This window comes from Muntiacus reevesi, chromosome X (genome assembly GCF_963930625.1).
Source record: "Muntiacus reevesi chromosome X, mMunRee1.1, whole genome shotgun sequence".
Classification (NCBI taxonomy): Eukaryota; Metazoa; Chordata; class Mammalia; order Artiodactyla; family Cervidae; genus Muntiacus; species Muntiacus reevesi.
In genome coordinates, this window is record NC_089271.1 from 106,527,687 (window position 1) to 106,542,743 (window position 15,057).

Below are 15,057 nucleotides of genomic sequence, written 5' to 3' on the forward strand. Positions count from 1 at the left end.
TTATTGGCAAGGCCATGATGGCATACCCAAAACGATTTTGAGATAGCTGGAATACATGCACAGCATGAAAACCCTGATATATTATTCCACAGAATAGTGTTTATCATACAGTGAAAACTGTAAGCCATAAACCTCATTTGAAGTGGTATAACTTCCTAGAAATTTTATATCAGATATACTACTTACTGTACAAAATATATTTTTTCTGAGTTGTACCTGCTCAATACCTAATATCTCATACATTCTATCAGAAATATCATGCAAGTTTTGTGTATTTTTTCACTTTTCACTTCAGTGTTGATACACATTAGGCATATTTAAAGTTTATACAGAGAGGAAATAAAACAGAATAGAGATTACTATGCAGACACCAGCAATGATATGATGATCTAGGGAAAATTACATCCACTTATTTTGTAGTTCTGTTGGTTACTCACACTTTGCATTCTAATTCCTCTGCTCTGTTGCCCACTATAATGTGTTGGAAAACATTCTTGCTGAGAGAGTTTGGCTTTAAAATCTGGTAGTGCTGTGTAAGATATACTCCACAATTCATTGCATCAAGAATAGACTGTTTGTACGTGTTTGGTTTATTTTAGTAGTATCTTGTAATATCTGTATATTGTCACCTTGCTTATTTAATTTATATACAAAATAAATCATGCAAAATGCCAGGCTGGATGAAGCACAAGCTGGAATCAAGATTGCAGGGAGAAATATCAATAACCTCAGATATGCAGATGACACCACCCTTATGGCAGAAAGCAAAGAGGAACTAAAGAGCTTCTTCATGAAGGTGAAAGTGGAGAGTGAAAAAACTGGCTTAACATTCAACATTCAGAAAACTAAGATCATGGCATCTGGTCCCATCACTTCATGGCAAATAGATGGGGAAACAATGGAAACAGTGAGAGACTTCATTATTATTATTATTATTTGGCTCCAAAATCACAGCAGATGGGTGACTGCAGCCATGAAATTAAAAGATACTTGCTCCTTGAAAGAAAAGCTATGACCAATCTAGACAGCATATTAAAAAGCAGAGACATTACCTTGCCAACAAATGTCCGTCTTTGATGCTGAAGCTGAAACTCCAATATTTTGGCCACCTGTTTTGAAGAATTGACTCCTTGGAAAAGACCCTGATGCTGGGAAAGATTGAAGGCGGGAGAAGGGGATGACAGAGGATGAGATGGTTGGATGGCATCACTGACTTGATGGTCATGAATTTGAGCAAGCTACAGGAGTTGGTGAAGGACAGGGAAGCCTGACTTGCTGCAGTCCATGGGGTCCCAAAGAGTCAGACATGACTGAGCAACCAAATTGAACTGAACTGCAGTATTTGGACACATAATTTTTGATGGTAGAACAACTCATTCTGGAGTCATTGAAATGCCACATTGTGGATATACCTGTTTCTAATTGTTGAAGCCTTCTCGTTTAACTATAGTCTATTGTATTCTACCTACTTGACCTGGGGTAGATCTTTGAGCTCTTTTGGATTTCACTTTCATATGTAGAAACATAAACAAGTATTAAGTGGATTCCATCATTTATTCACTTAATAAATATTTATCAAGCATCATAGATAGGGATGCCAAGATGAAAAATACATCCCCAGCCCTGTGAGACAAAAATTTAATTAAATAAAGAATAAACTGTTGCATCAAATTCGTGTCTTTCATTTATTATTTTTCTCATCCCATTTTGGAATCAGGCTATTTGAGGAATTTCATGTAGCCCTACATTTATGACAGAAAAGTGCTGCTGTGTTGATTCCCTACCACCAAAACAATAATGCCTGAAAGTTAAGAGGTATCATTTCCTTGCTGATAATTATGTATCTTCTAGTTTTAAGCTGCTGTAATTCTATGCTATTTGAACAGCAAGATCAGTTGAGGTTTATTCCCCATTAAATTGTTTGCTGAAATAGTAGAAATGGATGTGAACAAATATAGTTGGAAAATAAAGTTTAAATAAATATAGCCAGAGTTTTTTTTTACAAGAGAGCTTTCATGCAAGTGTTAGTGTATGCTATGAATCTCTAAGAAACAAACAAGCTTTGAAACTTCCCAAAATGATTTGACCAGAGAAATATTTCCTGAGAAGCACATTTCGATTAAGATTCAAACTTGGATGAAATCTGTCCTGTCTCACACTGATTATCTGTTATTTCTACAGAATCTACTCAATACCACTTGAAGTTGCCCTGCCTTTGTAATCTTACTACCAGTATTCTTGCTAAAGTCCAGGTTACATGTTACGAGGACTCCTGCTCTAGCGCTCTAATGCACGGATGTATCAGACATCCTCAGGGAGCAGTGGTTGTGCAGAACAGCACTTCTGGCTAGCAGAGTCCACGTGTTGCTTCTATGAAACTTCATATTCATTGCCTTGTATACCCATTCTCATCTCCAGGAAACTTGTCTCTCTTTATGCAACTATATTTCTAGGACATACTGTATGTTTAGAAATATCAATAGATTGTTTCTTAGGGAATAATGAAAGTGAAAATTTAGTGGCTCTCTTGTATTCCAACTCTGCGACCCTATGGACTCTAACCCGCTGAACTCTTCTGTCCATGGGATTCTCCAGGCAAAAATACTGGAGTGGGTAGCCATTCCCTTCTCCAGTGGATCTTCCTGACCAAGGGATAGAACCCCAGTTTCCTGCATTGTAGGCAGCTTCTTTACCATCTGAGCCAGCAGGGAAGCCCATAATGGATGAATACAATTAGATTTGCCTTCGTTATATGGTTTCTCAGAATTTTTCCTTGAGTGAAAGTGAAAGTTGCTCAGTTGTGTTCTACTCTTTGCAACCCATGAACTATCCAGTGCATGGAATTCTCCAGGCCAGAATACTGGAATGGGTAGCCTTTCCCTTCTCCAGTGAATCTTCCCAACCCAGGGATTGAAGTCAGGTCTCCCACATTGCAGGAATATTCTTAATCAGCTGAGTCACAAGGGAAGCCCAAGAATAGTGGAGTGGGTAGCCTATCCCTTCTCCAACGGATCTTCCCAACCCAGGAATTGAACCGGGTTCTCCTGTATTGCAGGCAGACTCTTTACCAACTGAACTATCAGGGAAGCCCAATATGCAGAGTAAATATTCAGAAAAGGACAGAGAATATATATTTTTACCAAAAATTTGGGACATAAATAGTTGTGTTTTGCTTTTGCAGAAAATTTATTAGCATTACAAAGCGTACTTCAGCCAGCATGCCTCGATATTGTTTCTCTCCAGCTGTTGTTTAAGAATGAACTCTGTCTTTTCAAATTCTGCTAGTCTGTTCCAAAGCAAGATTTTAGGCTTTTCATTCACTATGAAGACAGGAGCAAAAAAAAGGGGGAGGAAAAGTCAATCATACTTATGTATTTAATGTTCTTCCAAATCATAGCTACTTGTCTTCATTCACATTCTGGGAAAGTTGCTATATACTCTGATGAAATAAACACATGATAAAATTAATGTGGAATGGCATTTCAGCCTGGTGAAAATCAGCCAAATGGATTTATAGGGACAGCTACTTGTAAAGACTTTTAAGAGGAGATTGGAGGACAATATTGGGGTGGGGGGGCTTTTCTAAAATTGAGATCGTTTGTCTTATAGAGAGAGGACTATGTAAAAATCAAGATATTCCATTTTAATTGGATTTTTACAATTCTAATTGCTTTTCTTATGGAATGTGCAATATCTTTCTGAATGGAATTGTTGTCAAAATCAAGAACTTATTACTACAGATTTAAAGAATTGCAGAAATAAACTCTATATTTAACTAATTCCAATGAGTGATTGGTACATGGGGAAAGATGGCTAGAAGTTTTGAATCAGATTGTACTTCCCACATATCACATTTTCTTAAAATAATTATAATTCCAGGGATGAGGAAAATATTTTTTACCTCAGGATATCATGCTTCATCTAATATCACTTCATAATCCCTTCTATATGAGACTAGCACAATAAACACCTCTTGCATCTCTTTTCTGTGTTTCTAGCTGAATATTTGGCTCTTTGATAGGATGCAAGTTGGTTGAAATACAGTTTCTGTATCTAGACTGATTCAACTTGAAACCAGTTTATCAGTTGTTGAACGTGGGCAGGGTATTTATAACTTCTTTGTGCCTCAGTTTCCTTGCTGAAGGATGGGGTAATAACAGAACTTCTCCAGAATTGTTATTGCATTTAAGCAAGTTAATATTCATAAAACACGTGATAGTGCCTGGCCCATGACAGGTGTATATTAATGTTTGATATATGAAACAAAGACAGTTTTCAAAACAAAGAGGTGAACAAGAGTCAAGTATGTTTGGGGAAGCATATCGCTCACTTTATGAATAGTAAAAGACTAGTGTTTAAATCTTTTGGAGAGTTAGAGAACACTATTCTGTTTTCACACCACATTGAAAATTCAAAGATATAAATCACAGCAAGATCCTCTATGACTCACCCCCCAGAGTAATGGAAATAAAAACAAAAATAAACAAATGAAACCAAATTAAACTTAAACATTTTGGGAAAAAAAAAACAAAGGAAACTATAAGCAAGGCGAAAAGGCAGACTTCAGAATGAGAGAAAATAATAGCAAATGAAGGAACTAATAAAGAATTAATCTCCAAAATATACAAGTGGCCCATGCAACTCAATACCAGAAACATGAACAACCCAGTCAAAAAATGGGCCAAAGAAATAAAGAGACATTTCTCCAAAGAAGACATACGCATGGCTAATAAACACATGAAAAGATGCTCAACATCACTCATCATTCAGATCAGTTTGGTTAGTCGCTCAGTCCTGTCCCATTATTTGCAACCCCATTGACTGCACCATGCCAGGCTTCCCTGTCCTTCACCAACACTCAGAGCTTACTCAAACTCATGTCCATCGAGTCAGTAATGCCATCCAACCATCTCATCCTCTGTCGTCCCCTTCTCCTCCTGCCCTCAATCTTTCCCAGCATCAGGGTCTGTTCCAATGTCAGTTCTCATCAGGTGGCCAAAGTATTGGAGGTTCAGCTTCAACATCAGTCCTTGCAATGAATATTCAGGACTGATTTCCTTTAGAATTGACTGGTTTGATCTCCTTGTAGTCCAAGGGACTCTCAATGAGTCTTCTACAACACCACAGTTCAAAAGCATCAATTCTTCACTGCTCAGATTTCTTTATGGTCCAACTCTCACATCCACACATGACTACTGGAAAAACCATAACTTTGACTAGATGGACCTTTGTCGACAAAGTAATGTCTCTGCTTCTTAATATGTTGTCTAGGTTGGTCATAGCTTTTCTTCCAAGGAGCAAATGTCTTTTAATTTCATGATTTTGGAGCCCAAGAAAGAAAGTCTGTCAATGTTGCCATTGTTTCCCATCTATTTGCCATGAAATGATGGGACCAGATGCCATGATCTTCATTTTTTGAATGTTGAGTTTTAAGCCAGCTTTTTAACTCCCCTCTTTCAGTTTCATCAAGAGGATCTTTATTTCCTCCTTGCTTTCTGCCATAAGGATGGTGTCATCTCCATATCTGAGGTTATTGATATTTCTCCTGGAAATCTCGATTCCAGCTTGTGCTTCATCCAGGCCAGCATTTCTCATGATGTATTCTGCATAATTTAAATAAACAGGGTGACAATATACAGCTTTGATGTGCTCCTTTCCCAATTTGGATCCAATTCATTATTCCATGTCTGGTTATAACTGTTGCTTCTTGGCCTGCATACATTTTCTCAGGAAGCAGGTCAGGTGGTCTGGTAGTCCCATCTCCTGAAGAATTTTCCACAGTTTGTTGCGATCCACACAAAGACTTTGGTATAGTCAGTGAAGCAGAAGTAGAAGTTTTTCTGGAGCTCTCTTGCTTTTTCTATGATCCAGTGGATGTTGGCAATTTGCTTTCTGGTTCCTCTGCCTCTTCTAACTCTAGCTTGAACATCTGGAAGTTCATGGTTCCCATACTGTTGAAGCCTGACTTGGAGAATTTTGAGCATTATTTTGCTAGCATGTGAGATGAGTGCAATTGTGCGGTAGTTTGTGCATTCTTTGGCATTGCCTTTCTTTGGGATTGGAATGAAAACTGACCTTTTCCAGTCCTGTGGCCACTGCTGAGTTTTCCAAATTTGCTTTTGTATTGAGTGCAGCACTTGCTCAGTATCATCATTTAGGAATTGAAATAGCTCAGTTGAAATTCCATCAACTCCACTAGCTTTGTTTGTAGTGTGCTTCCTAAGGCCCACTTGACTTCACATTCCAGAATGTCTGGCTCTAGGTGAATGATCACATCATTGTGATTATCTGGGTCATGAAGATTTTTTTGTATAGTTCTTTTGTGTATTCTTGCCAGCTGTTCTTAATATCTTCTGATTTTGTTAAGTCGATATCATTTCTGTCCTTTATTGAGCCCATCTTTGCATGAAATATTCCCTTGGTATCTTTAATTTCCTTGAAGAGACCTCTGGTCTTTCCCATTCTATTGTTTTCCTCTATTTCTTTGCATTGATTACTGAGGAAAGCTTTCTTATCTCTTCTTGCTATTCTTTGGAACCCTGCATTCAGATGGGTATTTCTTTGCCTTTAGTTTCTCTTCTATTCTCATCTATTTGTAAGGCCTCCTCAGACAACCATTTTGCCATTCTTTATCTTTGGGATGGTCTTGATCACTGCCCCTTGCACAGTATCACGAACCTCTGTCCATAGTTCTTCAGGCACTCTGTCTGTCAGGTCGAATCCTTTGAATCTATTTCTCACTTCCACTGTATAATCAAAAGGGATTTGATTTAGGTCATTCCTCAATGGTCTAGTGGTTTTTCCCTAATTTCTTCAATTTAAGTCTGAATTTTAGAGAAATTCAAATCAAACCACAATGAGGTATTATCTCACACCAGTCAGAATGGCCACCATTAAAAGGTCGACAAACAATAAATGCTGGAGAGGATGTGGAGAAAAGGGAACCCTCTTACACTGCTGGTGGGAATGCAAACTGGTACAGCCACTATGGAGAACAGTGTGGAGATTCCTTAAAAAACTGGAAATAGAACTACCATAGGACCCAGCAACCCCTGCTGGGCACACACACCAAGGAATTCATATTTGAAAGAGACACATGTACCACAATATTCATTGCAGACTGTTTAAAATAGCTAGGACATGGAAGCAACATAGAAGTCCATCAGCAGATGAATGGATAAGGAAGTTGTGGTACATATACACATTGGAATATTGCTCAGCTATAAAGAAGAATACATTTGAGTCTGTTATTAATGAGGCGGATGAAACTGGATCCTATTATACAGAGTGATGTAAGTCAGAAAGAGAAACATTAATACAGTATATTAGTGCATATATATGGAATTGAGAAAGATTGTAGTGATGATCCTATATGCAAGGCAGTAAAAGAGATACACATTTAAAGAACAAACTTTTGTGCTATGTGGGAGAAGGCGAGGGTGGGATGATTTGAGAGAATAGATTTGAAACATGTATATTACCAAATATAAAATAGATGACCAGTGCAAGTTCAATGCTTGAAGCAGGACACTGAAAGTCAGTGCACTGGGACAACCCAGAGGGATGGAATGGGGAGTGAGGTGGGAGGGGGGTTTGGGACAGGGGATACATATATACCCATGGCTGATTCATGTCGATGTTTGGCAAAAACCACCACAATTTTATAAAGTAATTATCTTTCAATTGAAATAAATTAATAAAAAAAACACAAAATTCAAAGAGAGAAGCACAAATCTGTTCATAGACAGTGAAGTACAGACAAGGCAGTGAGTCTGGGTGCCCCTGGGCCTTGGAGTCAAACCAAGGAGAAAAGTCATCTGGTTTGATGGGATCAATAGAAGAATGTGGAACCCTAACTTGGTCTGTGCTTCTGTCACCCATACAGGCAGTACTCCCTAAAGAGAGCAAGCATTGGTCAAATTATTATATCAATATATAGAATAGAAAAATAACATCCTGCTGTATAGCACAGAGAACTATACTCAGTATCCTTTGATACACCATAATGGAAAGAAATATGAAAAGGAATGTTTATATATATATATATATATATATATATATATATATATATATATACACACACACATATATATATGTATATATAAATATACACACATTTATAACTGAATCACTTTGCTGTATGGTAGAAGTTAACATGACATTGTGAATCAACTATACTTTTTTTTAAAACTTAAGCAAAGAAGGGTATTTATTGATTCACATAACTGAAAAGTCCAGGGGATATATACTAGCTTCAGGTGTGGTTTGACCCAGGGGCACAAGCATTGTCATCAGGACTCAATCTCTCCATCATTTGTCTCTGCTTCCCTCTGTACTGGCTTCATTCCAACTATACTTCAATAAAAAAAATTTTAAACAAAAGAGATCAAAGATCAGGACAAGTTTGCAGACTATCTGCCAAGCATAGTTTGGAAGTAGGTACATTTCCTAACATTTTCTTAGAGTCCTTCAACACAGGGCAGCTATTTATCAGCTGGGGTTAGAGTGAGTGGGAGCAACTTTAGTCCAGACTAGAGAACATAAACCTGAGGCATATGATATCCAAAGATGGACTAGTTTTCTTTTTTTCAGGTATATAGGAGTTGGAAAAACATCTCATAGTTGACTGATGTTATGTTTCTTAACGAACCCATGCATTGTACTAGTTCACTTTTAAGTCAAAGTTTGGATAGCAAATTGAGAGAAACTAACTTCTGAGGTTGCAAAATTTGCCCAGTTCAATTAGAAAACCTTTTTTCTCCAGTGCTTTGGAACTCCCTAGCCCCATTCTTCTCAGTTAATGTTTGTTGGATCCCAGTTAATACTGAATACTTCTTTTTGATCTTTTTTTCCAGAGTAGTCCTCACTGCTTTTTTTTTTTTTTTAATCAATTCCCTTATCATATAGGCATTACCAGTAAAGTAGCAGGTGAATTTCTGATCTCTCCATTTTGATAATAATGCTATAAGAATCAGAGGAAATGAAACATCTGAGCTTGCCATTCATAGGTATAACAGCCATACTCCCTCCCCCCGCCCCCACAATTTGTATGCACTCAAATTCTATTCTCTTAACTTTTAATTAACTGGGAAAAAGTCATCTGGGATTTAGAACAAAGTGGAGTTCTCTTTTTTTGAAACATTATAATTTTCAAAGACTATATGTTAAACTTTATACAAAATTATTCCTTTCTTATTCTGAAGAAACAGGAGTAAGTGTTAAAACTTACTCCTGAAGGGATTATCAGTGGGTAGGCAAAGTAATAGTATATTACTTAATAACCTAAATGAGCTAATATGAAAGAATATTAATGAATGAAAAAATAAAGAAATACAATGATTATGAACACAAGCTTTGTTTGAGGTTTATTTTGGAAAGGACTTCATGTGTAATTGGAGGAGCCATGTTGAACTGGCTTACAAATCTGTAACAAGATATGATTTGGTTAATTATTTTTCCTTTTGTTGTGCAGTGTTAATAATTTTTACAACTCAACAAGATCCTATATATATTTGTTAATTTAACCCAGAGAAACCTCTAGATTCTCTTAGAACCCCTTACTTACCTGGTGTGTGAGAATTATGAAATTTTAAAATTGCCTGGTGCATGAATGATTAATATAAAGTGATATGCTTAATTTAAAAATGCCAGGTGAAGCTGGATTCCATGTTTGATGCCCATGAATGGGTTCCATAATGTCCCAGTTATCTATTGCTACATAACGAGCCATCTATTTGTTAGTTTTTTTGTTAGTCTTCCTTTGTAGTGTCAACTCCCTGTGGGAAAGATTCACGTCTATACCAATAGTGACTATTAAAATACCTAGTACCATGTGACTCAATGAATAAGGCTGATGCAGTCCATTTATTCATTTCTTTCAGTCATTTGTCTACACATTTATCAAGAGAACAAGTCCATTTAGTGGCAGTGTTAGAACTCAAACACATCTTCTCATTCTGTTTATATTTAGTGTTTTATCTATTTCACCTTTTCACTTTTTTCACAGGGTATCACAATTTGTAAAGCATTTAAAATACAATATTATCTCAATTATTACAAATGCTCTGGTAAATTGTCAGTATTGTTCTCACTTTACAGATGTGGCTCAGAGAGGTTAAATTCTTTTCTCCAAATAACAAAATTAATGAGTAGTCTTACTGATATAGCTCCATCTTGATCAGAGTTCTCACACCATCTGTTGATTTTTTTCCCCCACTTAACCACAGTGTGAATTAATTGATTAGCTCTTTTTTGGTTTAAAAATGAGTATCAATAACTGCATTGGCAGTGTTTATTTATAAAGATCTTCTAAGATGTTAATTTGAACAACTTTAGGATCGTGGATTTTTTTCCCCTTCCATTATAAAATCAGTGAATTGAGGCATCTGTTTTGCAAGATGAACATGTTGAAAACCATTTTCAAATGACCTTCTTTTGGTACTGAACTTCAGGTTGACAGTAAGACATCATTTAAAAGTAACATCTCAATGATGGAGTGTGTGATTAACATAGACTTCTTTATGAATATTTATCAGTTAGTTTGCTATTTGACCAACACTTTAGAATTTAGGACTTCCCTGGTGGCTCAGATGGTAAAGCATCTGTCTACAATGCAGGAGACCCGGGTTCAATCCCTGGGTCAGGAAGATCTCCTGGGAAAAGAAAACGGCAACCCACTCCAGTATTCTTGCCTGGAAAATTCCATGGAAGGAGGAGCCTGACAGGCTACAGTCCATGGGGCCACAAAGAATTGGATACGACTGAGCAACTTCACTTTCACTTTAGAATTTATATGTGTGTATTGTGTGTGTGTGTGTTTGTGTTCACTAATTTATTAGAAGTACTTTATCAGATAATATTTAAAGTCAAAGATTTGAGTCCCACGTACCTTTTTACTTTGTTCCTCAAACATCTGCTATTCATAAAAACAGACTATTTTGACATGAAAATATTTAATCTCAGCTGGTCACTTTGAATAGTGATTTAATGAAAACTAACCCAGTACATTAGATGGCTATATTTTGTGAATATGAAGTCCTCTCCATAATCATCTGGATACATATTCAGATCATATGAGTGAGGGTGGTGGTAGAAATGCTGAAGGATGACTTGTGGCTTCTGCTTTTCAGAGACTTTAGATAAACACAAATATGCCTATATGCAAATGAACTTGAAGAAACGCCGAGATCATTAAAAAGACCCTAGTGCTAGAGGAGACAGTTTTCATTTCTCTAAATTGTTTCTGACCTGATTGTTTTTTATCTTGCTTATAATAAGAGATCTGTTAGATATAGTATATTGGACACCAACTTAGGCTCAAATTCTAAGGGCAGTTTTCCATTCTTAAGGTATAATTAACTATAGACAATTAGCTGCAGGTGGTAAAATAATAGACACAGTTCATTACACATGAAATTAGCCAACTGTTGGCTTTTGGGGCGAGTTTCTCTAGCAATTGACCACTTAAAACTTATTTAGTGAGTTCAAGCAGCTGATTACACACAACAATTATTTGATCATCTAATTTTTCCACAAGCAGTTAATCTGGAACTGACAACTGTATATGATTAATAGAATGGCTGTGTAAGCTCATTCATTATAAAGGTGTCTTGTAAGCCTGCCTAGAACACTGAGGGGAGAATGCAAGAGGCTCTGAATAGATTTAGTCTGCACAAGAGGTATCATGTAGCTGTCACAGATTTGTGCAGGCAGGCAAGAAGGTTTAGAAATTTAGATTCAGTCAGTAAACATGAAACTCCAATACTTTGGCCACCTGATGTGAAGAGCCAACTCATTGGAAAAGACCCTGATGCTGAGAAATATCGAGGGCAGGAGAAGAGGGTGACAGAGAATGAGGTGGTTGGATGGCATCACCAACTCAAGGGACATGAGTTTGAGCAAACTCAGGGAAATAGTGAAGGACAGGGAAGCATAGTGTGCTACAGTCCATAAGGTCGCAAAGAGTCGGACATGACTTAGAAACTGAACAACGACAGCAAGTAAACATGTACCAAGTGCCTATTTTGTGCCAGGCACCGTTGTTGGTACGAGAATATAAAGAGAGGAAAAAATACGTTCTGTGCTTTCAAGTAGCTTGCAATCCAGCTGTGTATATATCAAGTATTATATGACAATAGGTATGAAATCAAAGTGCTGTAGAATGTCTGATGAAAATGATAAATCATTTTAAATCTAGGTATTCTATCTCTACTCTTAGTCTAAGCCACCATAATTACATGTCTGAATTTCTACAAGGCTGGCCACTTGGTTATTTGGTTGTCTGCCCACATACTATCTCCTCAGAGAAGCCCTTCTCATCACCTCCATTGAAATGAACTCACCACTCTAACCTTCAGTCACTTATTTTTCTTCATAGGTCTTATCACTACTCAAACTTATATTGTGTATTTATCTTTTGATTAAACATCTCTGAAGTAGACTGTAAGTCTTCTGATAGCAGGATCATTATATATATTGGTCATTGCTCTATGAGTTGCCAGAACAGTGTGTTTCATAGATTATCTTTTCAACATTTTAATTATATGACTTATAGACTAGATCATCATTGAGGGTTTCAGGAAGAAAATGTTATTTTACCTTAGGTATTTTTAGATTGTTACCATTGATTAAGTACTGCTGTGTTTCAGTCAATGCAAATATTTGGCCTTGTGGAATGAGCTTTCATTTCACAGGACAGAGAAGACAAGAAAGGGAATTTCTAGCAAGTTAAGATAACTTTTTGAGCAAGGAAGGGATGTGTTCAGAGCTACATTTGAAACAGACAGGCAATAGGACTCTGCAGTAGGCCCTCACAGTGACTGATATTAGAGAAGAAAAAGTGGGCAATATAGTCATTGCAACAGTCTGAAGTAACAAAGGTTTATTAAGGAGAATACAATATTCCAGCGTTCAAATGCTATAACATAATATCTGCAGTTGAATTTTCTTTAGGCCTAATAAGGGAGACACATGGCATTGTCACAAAGACTGAACAGATTGACTGTGGGCTGAAACATAGGATTTATATTATGATTAACACCTTGCCCCCTGGCCCCCAATTACAAAGCTTCCAGAGGATGTCAAGCTCTCCTGGTAGTAATATAGACAAAGAAGGTAAAACCTCATAGTGGGAGAAAGGAAGTTGAAAAAGTTATGCATGTCTACCTCTCTGCAGGTTCCAGTTTCTGGTGTTTTTGAAAGATCAAGTCTCTGGCACCAGTCAGAGGGTAGAGATTAGATGGTGCTAAATAGAGCTCTATCACATGGCTCATTTAGTTTTCTTTTGTTCCCAACTTGACCACTATTTTGAGGCCTTCTGACCTCAAGGGCTCTCACTGGAAGCAACTGCTTCCCATTAGCTTGTCTCTCAAGGTGGGGATCAAAAGTCCTACTTTTGGATGAACTGCTTCATCCACATACTGAAGCATCAAGGTTGTCTTTTAACAGAACGGACTTGTGTGACTGAGTTGAGAGCCAAACTGGCTGCTTTCTTTTATAGAATCCTATTGTTTCTAGAAAGAGTAACTGGCAGACAAATATGGTCATTCATCTCTCCTCTTTGGCAAGCATTTTATCAAAATGATATAAATGAGCTTATAACCTCAAGGAAATTAACTGAAAACATTTGTTCCCAACAGTAAAAATCAAGCTTCAAACTGTTAAAGTATAGACTTTGGAAAATTTGTGTCTGTTGCTCTAAGTTTGACAGCTTCCCAATACATGAAGTTTTTCTCTGATCAGACTGGAAGTAATCTTAAGAAATATGACTTTTGATACTGTATAGTGAAATATTTCAATATTTGGAGGATCTATATAATTCTATGAACATTTTCCAAATGACCCAGGTAGGATGTTAAGAATCACAAATGACCTACTCAACATGCAAGATAGTCCCATGGATTGTAATCAAGGATGAAAATTTAATCTATATGACTTCAGAGTCCACAATCAACTAATCTTGGCTATGTTAAGGGTTAAAAAGTAATATCTCAACTGACAGCCTTACTTTCTTTTCCCAATATGACAAGTATTCTAAATCAGTTTAATTTATGGTACTTATAAATTTTTATTTGGGTACCAAAACAACAATTCAAAAATGCAATTAATATCTGAAGGAAATGGCTTCAAAAAGTGTTGAAAAATGTGACTTCAGGCTTTTGGGGACGATTAATTCATGGGCATTCTTTTCCATGAGGATTATCTTGCTGCTGAGTATAAACCTTTAAAAGACTGTCAGTTCCAGGGCTTAATCTTGAGAATGTGATTGGAGAGCTCAGAGATGGCTGATGTGATGCATAATTACCTGAAAAGCAAGACATGTCTTCTCTTAGCTGCATGGCCAAGAGATAGGAAGACAAAGCTTTGACTCAGTCAGCATTTCTTTATACTGAGATGACTTCTAACTTGCCAGGCAACACATCCAGCTTTGTCTAAGTAATCCATCTCTTTATTTTCAAGCAAACAAAATGAGGATACTATTCAATCAAGACATAACTGAATTAAAAAAGATAGTTGATAAAATAAATTTTTGGCTTCCTAAGAAATGGTTGTTGTTGTTTAGTCACTAAGTCATGCCCGACTCTTTTGTAGCCCCAAGGATAGTAACCCTCCAGGCTCCTCTGTCCATGGGATTTCCCAGGCTAGACTACTGGAGTGGGTTGCCATTTCCTTCTCCAGGGGATTTTCCCAATCCAGGGATTGAACCCACATCTCCTGCAGATGGTGATTGCAGCCATGAAATTAAAAGACGCTTACTCCTTGGAAGGAAAGTTATGACCAACCTAGACAGCATATTAAAAAGCAGAGACATTACTTTGTCAACAAACGTCCATCTAGTCAAGGCTATGGTTTTTCCAGTAGTCATGTATGGATGTGAGAGTTGGACTATAAAGAAAGCTGAGCATGGAAGAATCGATGCTTTTGAACTGTGGTATTGGAAAAGACTCTTGAGAGTCCCTTGGACTGCATCGAGATCCAACCTGTCCATCCTAAAGGAGATAAGTCCTAGGTGTTCATTGGAAGGACTGATGTTGAAGCTGAAACTCCAATACGTTGGCC